Source organism: Juglans microcarpa x Juglans regia, chromosome 3S (genome assembly GCF_004785595.1).
Source record: "Juglans microcarpa x Juglans regia isolate MS1-56 chromosome 3S, Jm3101_v1.0, whole genome shotgun sequence".
Lineage (NCBI taxonomy): Eukaryota > Viridiplantae > Streptophyta > Magnoliopsida > Fagales > Juglandaceae > Juglans > Juglans microcarpa x Juglans regia.
Genome location: NC_054599.1, coordinates 13,651,850 through 13,667,850, shown reverse-complemented (window position 1 = coordinate 13,667,850; position 16,001 = coordinate 13,651,850).

Here is a 16,001-nt window from a genome sequence, read left to right as displayed (position 1 = left end):
TTGGTGGTTCGATACGTGGCGGCCAATAAGGACCTCAAGGAGCATAACAGGAAGTTCCTTCAGCTCACTCATGTCACTAAGAGTCATAAGAAGAAATCCATCGATTTCGAGCAAAAAGTCGCCATGTTGGAAGTTAAGCTGAGAGCTTCCAAAGAGGAAGTTATTTACCTTTCACCTTAGCTTGCGGTGGCTAGTGATGTCCGTGACTGAGTCTAGGGAAGAGCCACTTGTTGAAGAATGCTCGCACAAATTTGAGGTCTCTGAACTTGGACTCTATTCATCCTAGTCGTGTCACCTTCCATTTAATTGACTATGTGGGGTGAGATGTGATGTCTAACGCCTCTCCTACTCCAATTCAGAACTCCTAATTTTTGGTTGTTTTCCTTATATCTTGATCATTCTTTGAACTACTACGTTTCAATAGCTATTTTTCAATTGTGACTTGGACAACTCTGCTTCAAATTGAGCTTTTGTGGTGTCTAATTGAAATTTAACGCTTGCATATGTTTGCGTTTTGATATTTATTGTAGAACTGGTGTGGTTGCATGGATGTATGGATACTCTTTGTGGTGATCTATGTTTGAGATTTTCTTGTATTAATGGCCAAGTGACGATGTTTCGTGAGAAAGACTATTGTGCTCAAAGAAGCGTCATTATCCTTTACTTGCCATTAACAAGTGCAAGGGCACTCTGTTTAAGGGCATTCGGCTTAAGGAGCGAGGGTCAATGCACTCAAGGGAGTGCCATCACCTTTTGGTCTTCATGTGCTAGTGTAAGGATAATCGTCTTAAAGGGCGAGGGTCAACACACTCACGGGAGTGTCATCGCCATTTGGTCGCCATGTGCGAGTGCAAGGGCACTCGGCTTAAGGGGCGAGAGTTAGTGTGACGCCCTTAAACTCCGCTTGAAATTCAATAAAACTTGAAGTATCAGAACATGCAACACAAGGTTATATATCCTCATTCATGACAGTTAAGAATGTAATGGACCTAGCATGCTTCTAACAATATGCAGTAAATGCAGCAGCTAATTTTTGTTTTGAGCAATACACATTGTACCAGAATGTTAATCTCAAAACATAAATAATTTCCATTAATAATCATAGATCAAAAGTCACATCATCCGTCCAATTAGTTTGTAAAAAAAAATAACATAATACTATAGACATAACTCTATAGTTACAGATAAAACAAGAATCTAATATAAACGCCAAGATAATGTTCAAAAACTGGAGTATCATCTCCATTGGCTCTTCAAAACTTGTCCCTGCTCTACTTAACGTCATCCAGCCTGGGATGCGATGCTCCAGTGGACCTTGCACAGCTTCTACCATTCTGGGTAAGAATGGTAGTTGGGATTACTACAGTAAGTTTTTCACAAATCTCAATAAGTTATGCTAATCTCAATAAGTTATACTCCTAAGCTACCAATAATTAGGGTTGTGCATGTGACCCGATCACCCATCGGATCCAATGAGACTCACCCAACCCGACCCGACTTTTTTCGGGTTATAATCTGAGTGGGTCTCCAAACTGGAAAATAGCGGGTTCGTATTTTAGGTGTCAACCCGTCCGAGCTTTTTGAGTATAAAAGTATACTTTGTTTTCATACCCTAGCCAGAGCCGCCTCTGAGCAATGTGCTCAATAAAGTTGTTCTCCCACAATTGCAACACCTCCAGCTCTAGCATGACGAAACATCGGGGATTGAAATGCTTAAGTAGAAGAATCGGGGAGGCAACAGGTTGAGGAAGAGAGAGCGTTCTTGCCACTGGAAATGGCAATCGAGTGCATATGAGGTGACGCAACATACTTATCTGTGTCGACCCGTCTATCCAATATGAAGATTGAAGAAGATGGAAATAAAGCAAAGAGAACCACTGAGAAGCCAGAAGAAAGTATTAGTGAAAAAAAATTTTGGGTTTGCAATGCAAAGAAGAAATTCACAAAAAATGCTATTTTGAGTTTGCTTTTTTTATTTTTAATTGAAAATGTCGAAAAAAAACTCCAACACATTAAAATCTGAAAACCATTTCAAGTTTTCAACAATATCTAAACTGGAGAATCCCAACCCTCATTGATTTACTCTTCCTCGGTTGCAGAACCAATTCGTCTTGTTGTGCTTTCTTACCTATCTCTAATTTCTCAAAAACTTCAGATCCATCCCTTCGTGGAAGTGTGCCTGTGCTTTATGGGTTTCTTGATGCAATTCTTGTGGGCCATGTGGTTCTTTGATTTCGCCATTTCTCTCTATCTCTGTCGGCAACTCTTTGATGATTAGAGGTTTTTCTTTTTTTTTTTGGTTCTTTCGTTCTCGGATGGTTGTGGGCTGTGTGCTTTCTGGGTTTTTTGAGTTTGCTATGTAGAGAAGAGAAAAGAAGCAAAAAATGATGAGCTTTTTTCTATGAACAAGTCGTTTCTAAAAGGAAGAGTAGACAACGTTTTTAAAGGTCGGGTCATACGAGTTCGATCCGATTTGATTTTCTTCTGGTCGGATTAGGTCGGGTCGGTTTGGCACTTTAATCAAGACTAAACAAGTCGGGTCGGGTCGAGTCGAGTGCGAACCCAACTGCAACTGATCGGGTTGCAGGCATACCAACAATATATTAAGCATGCAAGATAACAAACGTGATGTATATGCATGATAGACATGGACTTGCTTATGCAAAAATGTAACTTAATGACATCAGAGCTTACTCAATTACATGACATGCTTGCTCACATAAACAAACTCATGCATCCTTGTTCATGTTTTTATTAAAGGTTTGCTCAAACACAGCATAATGCCTATACCATGAGTTCATCATTTTGTTTCATCAGGAACATTTAAATAAAGCAGACTGCCTATGCCAAGGGTTTTCCATCAGAGATACTTAGGCAAGCAGAATGCCTACACTATGAATATTTTATTAGAGATACTCAGGCATGCAGAATGCCTATGCCATGAATATTTTATTAGAGGTACTCTTAACAAGCAGAATGCCTACTCCATGAGTACCTTATTCAAGTTTTTATTAGAAACACTCTAACAAGGAGAATGCTTACACCACAAGTACCCTATGCCTATTTGACTTAAAAAATATTTCATGACGGACTCGCATTTTGCATGACATGTATTAATACTATGTGACAGCTATTCATAACGGTTACATATGATAATACGACATGACAGAAACATGGCAAATTTAACAATCATATTACTATAACAAAATGGCATGGCATAAATAGTGCGAATATAATAATAATTTAATCATGACATCATGGCATGGCATAAACATTTCAAATAAAATAAGCATAATTTATAACATGAATTTACTACATGAACCTTACCATCGCATATACAAAAATATATTACAAGTAAGTTAGAAGCTAACTTACATAAATCTGTTCAAAATAAGCATAGCTTGTGCTAAAAGGAGAGACATTCTAAGTTTAGAAATTCTCACTTAGTCCTCATAAAAACAGAATTTACTAACTTTGGACTTAATTTGCAAAATTATCCCTTTACTTTCATAAAATTGCAAATTAGCCCTTAAACTAAAAATTGCAAACGGCTCCAAAACTTACTAAAATTTACATACATCATGTAAATTCCATTCTAAGTCCATTTATGGGCTTATAATTTTACAAAAACTCAACCCTAGTACAATAACTCCTCTAGGTCGAAACATATATCGGTTAAAAATCAAGATTTGCTTTCTATTTGGCCATTAAACACATCATCATGCTTAACACGAAATTAACAACTCATAAATATCAAATCTCTAGTTCTAATATCATGCCAAGACACTACATCAAGCATTTTTTTTTCAAAATCCTAAACTCACCATTTCAAAGAATCACCCAAAACATCAATATTAGATTACGTCAAAACGAACCTAATCTTAGTGTTTTTGGTCTAGCACTTACATTTTAACACCTAGGAGTCCAAAAGTCCACAAATTTCACTTCTAACATGTTCATCATTCAAACCTAGTTGATAACATGTTGACTGACAACAAAAATCAACTTATACATCAAATGAAAATCGACTTGCATGGAAAACATAGAAACAGAAACTTAGCATGCATGACCTTGAACATAGTGACTAAATCCTAGTGAACATAGTGACTAAATCCTAGATTTACATGCATAATGTGACCCCTCAAATTCCTTTTGGGATTTGAGGGAGTTTTAAGTGTCGGGACAAGCAATATAATGTTGCATACCTTCGTTCATGACAGTTAAGGATGCAGTGCACCTATCATGCATCTAAGAGTATATAGTATTTGCAGTAGATAATTTCCTTTAGCAATACACAATGTACCAAAATGTTATATCCCAAAATATAACCATAATTTCATAAAATCCACATCTCAAAAGCTATCCAACAAGTTTGTATCAAGATAAGTACTAGAGATAAGGCTCTATAAGTACAGACATAAAGTACAAACTATTGTACTAAACACCAAGCCGCTCACACATCTCTGCTATAAGGGCCAAAATGGAATCCAAAAGTTGGAGTACCAACTCCATAAGCTCCTCGAGTGTCCTCTACAGCCTACTCAATCTCGTCCAATGGTTAAGTCCTAATCCTTAATTCCCTGACACATCGTCTACCATTCTAGGGGGAATAATAGTTGGGACTACCAAGTGATATTTATAAAATCCAGCAAGTATAGTTCCTAAACTACTAACAGTATGCATGATAGTAATACAAAATGTATGCATCATGACATGAACTTGAACATGCGTGACATGACTTGAAAATAACTTGGTTACAGATGAATATAGCATGACTTAACTTGAACGTGGCATGGCTTGACATAAACATGACTTGGCTTGACATGAACATGACCTTGTTACATATACATGTTTGCTTACATGTATTGCACTTTGTCCACAACTCCCAATGGCTGTATGCTTCTACCGGTATCGCTTCACAACACAGGCACCTCCACCAACTGTGAATACGTCATGAATAACAAATAATAAATGACATGACATTTGTAACATGTGATAAATAATCATGAACAATAATAAGTGATATGGCATAGCAAATTATAAACAAATATTATAAGCATAAATGACATGAAAGTAAACAATTGCAGTTTTATCACCATAAATACACAAAAATACCGAGAGTAAGTTAGAAGCTAACTTATAGACTGTAGAGTAATAATTAGTGTAGCGTAAAAAGAACAAAAGCTAAAATGAGATATGCTAGAATTTCTCACTACATCCTTATAATAATAAAATTCACTAACCTATGATCAAATTTGTAAAGTTACCCCTCAACTAATGGAAAATTACAAATTTGCCCATAAAATTAAGGAATTTGCAAACAGACTGCAAAATTTACCAAGATTTACATTGCTCATGTCAATTTCATCCTAAACCCAAATATGAACTTAGAAGTTTTTAAAACAAAACCACACTACGAGAAATCCCTCTTGGTTGATTCATGTATTGGCGTAAACTCATGTTTTTGTTGCTACTTGGTCATCTAACACTTTGACATGCTTAAACCGAAAATGGTAACTCTCAAAATCATGTCCTTAGTTCTAAAAGCATATTAAAATAATAAATCATATATTTCATAAAAAAATTGAACTCATCACATCAAGGATAATGCCAAACATTAAGATTAGGTCAAAATGAACAAACTTTTGATATTCTTGGTCTAACACATTCATATCAACTCCAAGAACTCCAAAAGCTCATAAATAACTCTTCTAACATGTTCATCATTCAAACCTAAGTACTAGCATGATTGACTAATAAACCAAAAATCACAAAACATACGTAGAATACTTAATTTGCATGAAAACTTAGAAACTGAGCATGCATGTTTTTGGATGTCAAACAAAGTGACTATATCCTTGATTTTCATGCATTAACTCTTGAAAGATTACAAGCATATACCTCACATTCAAGTTCTAACTAGATCTAAGCATTAAATCTATCATGTCATAGTAAATATTTCATCCAACAATTTATCAAACTCAAGAGCCTTTAGATTGAGTTTAAAACAAACTCTTGCATGTTCATTATCATTCCAACAAAGATCTAAATCATAACTCCTCAAAATTTTATTCTAAATCTATAGGTCTAAGCTTTAAAAACAAGATTTTCATAGATCGTAGCCATTGAATAAAAAACCTAAGGCTAAAACCACGACCTAAACATCCAAAGTTTATCACAAACACTAAACATTGTCAACACCGAACCTTTCTTATTTTCATCAATCAAAACTTCAAGAAAAATTAACCAACACACACCCAAGTAAACTGGAATCAATGCTAGATAAAATGGAAGAGATTAGAACCCAAGAAATACTTACAAAGCGGTTGGAATAAAAAAGCAAAAAAGTGTCCAGTTTTTCCTCTCCTCTAGCTCACAGTTGCTCTCTTGGAATGAAGGAAAAATTTGCACAAGTATGGGAGGAAAGTGAAAAGGGCATGGGAGTGTATAGGGGCTGGCCTTGGGTGGGTGAGTGAATAACCATTTGATATAAGTTTGACTAGTGAAAAGAGGGTACAAGGCTAAAGGGAGTGGGATTGTTGTTTCTATTACTGTAGGCTAAGTGGGTGAGGTTGAGTATTGGTTTGTTTGACTTGCCATCAAAGCACTATTGGTAGCTGATTTTAAGGTGGCATGACAGCCATGGTATGGCCTTGTAAGGAGGACGAAACTTTTGAAGAAGCTTGGGCAAAGGGGTGCTTTCAGTGGGACTAAAATGAGGCTAACTGAATGGTGTTCATTTTGGGTATAGTTAGAGTGTGTCTGGATGTTGAAGTGAGTTGAGTTGAGATGATAAAATATTATCAGAATATTATTTTTTAATATTATTATTATTTTGAGATTTGAAAAAGTTGAATTGTTTATTATATTTTGTGTTGAAATTTGAAAAAGTTGTAATGATGAGTTGAGATGAGTTGAGAGTAGTTGAACATCCAAACAAAGCCTTAAGGTTTTAGTTAGGGTTTGGTTCCAATCAAATTTTTCTTGGTCAAGTATAGTTACTAAGATATAAGAGAGTGGATAATAGTTTAAGAGTATGTACTTGAGCGGTTTGATGCTTGTGGAAGGATTTAAACCAAATGAGTAAACACTTAGTTACAAACCAAGTGTGTTTAGGGTTTTGAAACTACTTAGGGTTTTGGCTTCTCTAAGAGTGTTTAGGGTTTCCGTTGGCTTTCAAGGATTTGGAGTTTTGTTAGGGTTTAAACCGTCTTTTGGTTGGCCAAATAGTGTTTAGTTGGATGGAATATTGATTGGTATAAGAGAGCATGATGATAAGCTTGATTCACACTTCATCTCTTACACACTTTGTCCTCCTCATGATAAGTTTCCTAAGGTTTAAGTGGACGGTTAGGATTGTGCCATGTGTCAAACTAAAAATTTTTCTAGTGATCATAAGTGTATTTGGACATATTACATGGCGATTTGATAACTGTTTAAATCAGTTGCCATGTGGCACTCTCCCAAATGGTTACTATCAACTCGAAAAACTCAACATTTTACTAAACCATAAAATATTAAATATGTATAAGAGTCTAATAGTGCAACTCCTTACATAAAATTATATTCCTAGTTACCCTCAATTAAATAGAAAGATAATTTCGTCACCATATTAGATCGGGATTCGACTACTCTAACAGATTAAAACATAATCGATCACTCGATTCGTGAAATCTCGAAAGGATTTCACGACTTTTTTAATATCTAAACAAATTCATCTATCAAATTTCTTTTGGGTCGTTACATGCTCCCTTCCTAAAAAGAAAATTTTGTTCACGAAATCTAAGTGTGCATACAAAAAAAGTATATAACTAACTACCACAACAAAAGAAATGATACTCACAAAGCTACTACCCTTCGCTAGATGTAAATTTGATGGGCGATGCGGGTGGAGGTGAGTTGAAATCCACTGCAATGGTATCCTGAGGTAGATAGTATAGTGGTCGTAAATCAAGATGGCGAAGTGCGCTGGGTCAACCTGCTATACAAGCTCCTTGTTATCATCGTTGTTGGGTATATGTCTCTGCATGTGTAAAAGTCCTAGATGAGTCGACGACATCTATGATCTTGATGTCTACTAGATATGCTTTCAAGCTCTCGTCCTCTCATTATTTAATAGACAAGAGGTACGCTATAGGGCGTCTCCTTCTTTTACTATCCATAAATTATGTTAAGAACTGTCTGGTGAGTTCTTCAAAGCTATCTATGGAGTCTAGCTATAAGGCTCCAAACCATCCTATTGCCACCCCTTTTAGAGTCAAGGAGAAAGCTTGGCAAGCAATCTCTTTGAAAAATATGTATAGAGTCATGTGAGTTTTAAACGTCTCCAGATGCTCAACGGGATCCTTAAATCCGTCATACAATTCCATTTGTAGAACTTTGAACTTAGATGGGAGTGGCATCGTCATTTTCTCAATGTTGTTGTGGAGATTGTCAATAGAGGAGGATATGCCTATCTTCCTGTCAATCTCCTCATATTTTTCCATGAGGTGATGCAAATCTTGGTAAATTTTCCTCTTCCCTTCGTCGTCGAAGTTCATCTTGCCTGTGTTTTGTGATTCCGCCTCGTTTCTTTCGGTGTGGTTTGGTGCAGCATCCTCGGCACTTTTTTGCCTAAAAGCCTAATTCTCTCTCTGGAGATTCTCCATAGAGTCATTTTCTTCAACCTTTGTTCTATCTCTACAAATATTCCTTCCATCCTGCTGCTTGCTTAATCACTTGTCATTGTTGTTTCTTGATCGCAGATTACTTGAGAACGTGTTGTCGTAGGCATACGAAAAGCACATTGAGATATAGGAAGTAGTATTCTACAAACAGCGCCAACTGTTGCAGACATATTTTGTATCTCTACCAATGACTTCTAGTAACCTTCAACAAGAAGATGTGTGGGCTTTGTGTGATGGGGGACACTTTTGATGCCTAAGTCGATAAAGAGTATGGAAAGTGTTTCAACTTTTCAAGAGTTCAGAAGTTACCTCAGGCATGTCATTTGACCTTTATTTATATGAGTAGGGTGTGTGATGAGAGGGCTTGCCTCGTGGCTTGACCTTTTCTAATCCTTGTTGGATTGTGGATTATTGGGGCTCCAAATCAGCCATCATGCCAAAGGGAATTGATACCCTATGCGAGTATCACGGGCGGACATCGCGCGGGATATTATCGGCCCATTATAACATTAAATCATTGCTAATGGCAACGAAATTCGAATTTTGAACATGTGCAATTTGGCGATTGGTCCCTTGATACGTGTGGCGTGGACCTTTCATCTTTCGTCCATAGGCATTTATAGTCATGGGTTTGACCTACTCTTTACGAGGGACTAATTGGCCATCCCGCTTGATCTGAGCAAGTTTGGTTAATAATTCCCCAAAACTCCTTAAGTGTTTATTAGAATGCCTTAATCATTCATATGATACTTCAGTTTTATTAATGCTTTCTATATAAGTGTTTAATATAATGCCCCACTGAACGTGATTGATTAACCATATCTCCTTTACAAGTTCGTCATCATAAAGGTCAAAGTTTTCAATTGGAACTAAACAGACAACTTGATGGTGTCATTGTAATAGACAAATACCATTAAGAACTTCATCAACAATTATAATTCTAGAATGAGGTTTAAGGGATGTATAATTATTTTGATTGGCATGGTGAAGACTTTGCCTGTAGAAAATATTTGTTAATTAAGATGTATAAGAAGAATAAGAAGTTCAAGACAGAGCATAGATCACGAGAAAGGACATTGAATGGTTAAAACTACTTATGTTTTCTTAGATAATAGTCATCACAGGTTGGTTGCCTATATTTTTAAAGTAGTTAGCAAAGCGAATTATGTTAATGAATTGGACTAACACAATGTCTAAAACACTTAGGCGTGTAAATGTTGTGATGTATTGTTCTAATGGTGATATAAAGGTTGTAATGTGTATTGTCCAAGTGGTAATGTGTAGTTACTTATTTTGCATTGATCATATTCTTCAGTAAAATGTAGTATTTTTTGTGATCAATTATAATGTGTAGCTCTCATTTCAACAAGTTATTAACTTAAGGTTTTGGCTCACAAGCATATTTTATAAATATCTGAATATCCAAGACAATGTAAGACGTCTCGTACTTGATCACAAAGAATGTACAGAATTTGAATAGATATTACAAAACATCCATATTTTCAAATGCGACTAGATGCTATTATCAAAAAAACTGCCAAGAATTTGAATACATATTCCAAAACATGTACAAAACCTTTCCAAAAACATGTCACAACATGTGTACATATCAAAAGCTACAATGTCCACTACATATTCCTGCTAGGCTGGAAAATTTATAACTACCAAGTCCTTTCACACAATTGCAAAAATTATTTCAAATAACATGAATCATCATTGGGTGGCTCCATAACTCCTACACTTGTGTAATACATCATTGTCACTCTTGTTCAATTTAGTTTTGATCTTTCTTGGTGAGGTTTTGTTGCAAGTACTCATGGCCATAGACTCACTCTCTTTGACTCACTCACTCTCTCTCTCTCTCTCTCTCTCTCTCTCTCTCTCTCTCTCTCTCCTTCTCTCTCTCTCTCTCTATATATATATATCTCTTCATCACTCTTTTATTCCTCTCTTGCAGTGCCTCACCATGTCTCTCTTGCCACGATGTCTATGTTGCAACTGTGATAAGAAAAAGACCCCATCTCACGTCCGAGTCGCACTGTTGCACCATCGCTCAAAATTTCAATTCATTGCCTCTGTTAGTAAGTCACAAGGCTCTCTGCTCCATCCCTCTCTGTGTATGCCTGCAACTGTCATTTAGTCTTGTCGCTAAGATGGTTTGCAATCAACTAGAATGAACCTAGGTTGTTGTTCTAGAATGTCATGTTTAGGAATGTGAACTTTGGTATGAAGATGTAAGGGATTTTAAGCAAATTCAAAGGGGTCGGCTTGACTACTGGTGGAGCTGTATTCTTAGGGTACTTTGGACTTGGGTCATAACAAACCTGAGGCACCATGTTGTAAATGTTGAATTGGGCATGTGTGGGCTCATGAGTGGTTTATTATTAAGTTGTGGTCCCAATTATAGAGTTATGTTACTTGAATTGATTCTATGTTGATGTGATTATAAAGACATTAGTGATAACTCTTGATATAGGTTGTGACATTACAATTATTCAAGTTCAAAGCTCAAATAGTTTAATGAGAAGTCAAGTAAGTAGTGTTTGTAACGACCAGGTTGAATATTTTCGTGGTCAGAATATGGATAATTTTATTGAGTCTAAATTAGAATTAATGGATCATATTAGATAAACTCATAAACTATTATTTATTGAGTTTGGCTAATAATTTTAATTAGGGCCATAAGTCCAAAAGTTTATTTTAAGGACTACTATGGTTTAGTGGATGATTTTTTATGGTATTAGTGGGTCAATATTTTTTAGGGCCCAATTGAGATTTATTAGATAACTTTGAATAGGCCACGGATCCAAAATTTATTATGATGGATTAACGACTTTTATTGAGCCCAATAGCTTTATTAGACTACTTTAAAAGCCCAACCTATTTGTCAAACCCAAGAGAAAAAAAAAACATAGAACCCATGAGTTAAGCCCATAATTCAGCCCAAGACCCAAAACCCATAAGAAATGACCCATGACCCCGTTGCAAAAACCCTATTTGAAAGCTTATAAATATAGGAAGCCCATAGCTTTAGCAGGGCCCATACATCATATATGAATATCTTTTTCAACAAATTACGGTTGCTGCTATGCATAATTCCCCCTCCCTCATTAGTTTCTACAACTAGATTGACAGAGCCTTTTAACTAGGGGTGGTAATATGTGATACGACTAGTGAACTTAACATAAACACAATACGAAATTAGCAAGTTTGAGTTTGATATAAATGGATTGGAGTCAAAACTGGTTGACCCATTAAGACATAATTAATAAACGAGTCAATCCACTTAACCTGAAATCAACTCACAATGATTCGTTTAAATTTTATTTCAAAATTATAATTTTATTATTGTTGGGTTGTAATATTGATATTTCTCAATGGATACTGCTAGGGTTACCGAGAAAGGTGGCCCCTACATTATACTGATAGTGCAAATTGCACTTTTATTTTTTGTGTTTTTTTTTCAAACATTTTTTAACCCCTTTAAACATTTTGTAAAAAATAAAATTCACAAACACATTAAAAAATACTTACTTAACGATTAAGTAAAAAAAATAGAGAATCGATAGATTCTTTCGGTAGCTTCTGTCAGTGGGAGAAACGTTTTCATTTCTTAATATGCTTATGTTTTTATTATTGGGGTTATAATTCCAGACCTATGCTCATATTTGTTATTGTTAGGTTTATAATATTGGTTTTATTATAGGTTGAAATTTGAAAAATATTGATTTTTTTTTAGTAGGCAGTCTTATTATTATTTTAGATATTATGACTACTAATAAATATAAATTTTAACTTTTATGTGAAATTATGTTAATCGGGTTAAATCGGTTATGCAGGTTAGTTCAACTCATTTACATGAAATGGGTTGAAATGAATTTTGTCATGTTGATTCATTTCTAATTAATTATTAAATGGGTCAAAACGAATGACACAACACGACATGTTATTTAAATGGATCGTATTAGGGTTTGAAGGTCTAACCCATTTAGCTTAACATGTCATGTTCAAGTTGACCCATATAGTTGAATATCCATGACTTGACACGATATGAATATGTGCCGCAAACACAATTTGCCACCCCTGCTTTTAGCCATTGTAAATCGACACTAACCATGAAGCCAGAATGTACTAGCACCGTAAAATAAACCCTCACATCCATTCACGGACAAACCACTACACATGGAGAAGCCAAAGCACCACAAGCCATGCCTGTACAGACCCACTATTTGCACAGCAACTAGGGCTTTAAAAGAAATATCAAAAAACCGATGAACTGGTTTGGTCCGGTACCGGTTCCTATTTAGCGAAATGGGTTTAAAATCGGTCCAATTCTGGTTTCTATTTTTAGAACACCAGTTCGAACCGAACCGGATAGGTACATAAATATATTATGTTTTTAATTTTTTTATATTATATATAATTTGTTTATATTATATTATATATATTATATGCTAATTTGTTAATTCATATAACAAAAAAATTCAAAATCTTATTATTCATATATAATAATCTAATAATATAAAATTAATATAACATTTGAGGTGATTAGAGGTGTTTGTCGCACTTAATCTTTGTTTTGCTTAGATCATGACATAGAAGCAAAAGATATGCCAAATTTGTTTTGTTTTGATTTGCTTTGTTTAGATAATGAGCTTAGTACCAAATTTCTAAAATATTTAGTTTTTCACTGTAGTATTATAATCTTTGATTTATAATATATTCAGTGTTGGAATCTTTGAGGTTAAAAAATAAATAATATTCAGTGTATGATAATCTTTACACCAGAAAAACTAGACTGAAACTGAAAGTTCTGAGTTTGGTGATGAATCAGTTTGGTATTGATTCTTCAATTCCCAAAACTGGCATATACCAATTTGGTTCTAAAATATGTACAAAATTAGACTGAATCGGATCGGTTATACCCCTAACAACAACCTCTAAAGCCTCTCCCTATGTCATCAAGAGCGAGTCCAACCACCCTCATTGCTGACAACCACGTCCAGACATGCACATCTGCCACTAGCCACTACAAGCCTCGGTTTTGTACACTTCCTCCCGTTGCCAAACTTCATGGAACTAATCTGCAACACCTCAAGCTGCGACCCACCACAAGCTTAGTTTGATTGATGCCACCATGAAGCTAGCCACCAGCGATCGTTGACATGACCATAACCAAACCACACAGAAGAATACCCAATAGCTCAACTCGACACTGTCTCTCTCAAGCTCACTTCTAGCAAAACTCATGATCTGAAATTATCTCCACCACACCTCTCACAACAAAACATGTCGTTGCTTCAAGCAAGGCACTACTCGAATTTGCACCACATACAACATCAAATGTGAGCTAAACATGCAAGCCTTTGTTTGGCACCCACAAGAACAAAGCACTGCCAAGGCCAACAAGCTCCTACACCAGTGTTTCTCCTCTTCCTCTCCTTTACCCTTACCTCAACCGTAAAGCCCTAAGATCATACCCACACCACCTCCAAAGCCGCACCAGTGTCTTATGTGAAAGTCGTCGCAACCCTCGTGAAAAACGACCTCTCCCTAACGGACCTATCTCAAGCAACCAATGCACTCAGCCCTATAGAAACTACTGCCCAACAACCCTTCATGTTTGTAAACCACCTCCTCCACTACTCTATTACAGGTCCATAGGTTTAGTGGTTCATTAATCTAAGGTGCAAGGGCTAAAAGTGTTAGGCATTGAGTTTACACGCGTACGAGATTTGTACGGGTCATGTAGTGACAAGTGTCGATTATGAGTTCTCATGGATTAAATAGGATTATGCATGGTTTACGTACGAGTCATGTTAATTATACGTCGAGTTCAGAGTTATAGGGCATGTACGTGGAATTCAAGTAATTTATGGAGTTATTATGATTTTAGGGTTGAATCGTGTAATTGATTGGAAAAATTATGTGAAAATCAAGTATTTAAGGGGTGATGAAATTTTAGGGCTATGAGGATTTTAGATTTTGAATAATTAAACTTTATTTAAGCTGAGGATTGCATAGCGAGTTGAGATGAGATGCAAAGAAAATTAAAAGTTGAATAAAATATTGCTACAATATTATTTGTTAAATATTATTATTATTTTGATATTTGAAAAAATTAAATTATTTATTATATTTTGTGTGAAAATTTGAAAAAAGTTGTAATGATTAAATGATATAAGATAAGTTGAGATCAACTCTCAATCCAAACGGGCCTAAGTGTTTGGGTTTTAATTCTGAAGTACGTGTTTAATGAGCAATTTACGTAAGATTAGAAATTTACGTAAGTTACGTGTCTATTTTGTAAGTGATCGATTATGTGCCAGAAATATTATATTAGTGCCACAAAGTAAGTAGCATGATCATACTCTTTCGCAGTTGTATAGTAAATCACTTGTCTTTTCTTAAAATAGTATGCATGCACATATAACCCCCAATCCCTCTAGGGTTCAAAATAACGTCAATTTTAGAAATCTAAGGGAATTGTATGCTACTAACCTTGTCTTTTAAAGAATTTTTCCTTAACAAAGTGTCAGGTACAAAATATTCCATAAAACAAACAAAATCATTATTTACTAAACTACTGAATATATAAAAGAGAAGCTGCAGAAGCACTTCTTAAAATTAATCAAGCAGCATATGCTTAACAAAAATAACTTATTAAACTAAAAATCATAAAATTGAGTAGGTCATAACTGACTAGACCTTTACCTCGCCTCTCTAGGCCAAGTCCCGTCTGGCAACTCCATCCTCATAAAGATCCTCATTTGAGGTAGTTAAAACATAATAACATATAGAAATGAATCGAATACTCAATACGCAACACAACATACAGTAATTATGGTATAAATATAAGGCTTCTTGGAAAACATGTATACTCATAGTTATATACATAAACAACATGAATATGAACTAGAGGTATGAAATTCTTTAACTTGTCTTTCACTTCTCTTCATTGATCGATACCCATTGTTAACCTAGTACTTTTGAAGTCATGGTTAGTGAATCTTAAATATCTTGATTCTGCCAGTAGCAGCGGCTTGGGGATCCATTAATAAGGATGACAACATGTGTTCATTCTATCAATGTAATATGCGCCTTAACCTCCTAATACCGTCTTCACTTACATCTACAAAAATGTGGTCCAATTATAAATGTAAGCCTACTAAAGAATGTCAAATTAATGTTCTATTCTTATTCCCTTCTATTTTACATTTTCATTAGTTTAGTTCAAAATATTCAACTTTCAAGATGATCTTCATATATACAAATAATGTAGATCTAGGCATGAGCCTTGTAATAAAAGAAAACTATACATGAGTTTTGAAGATC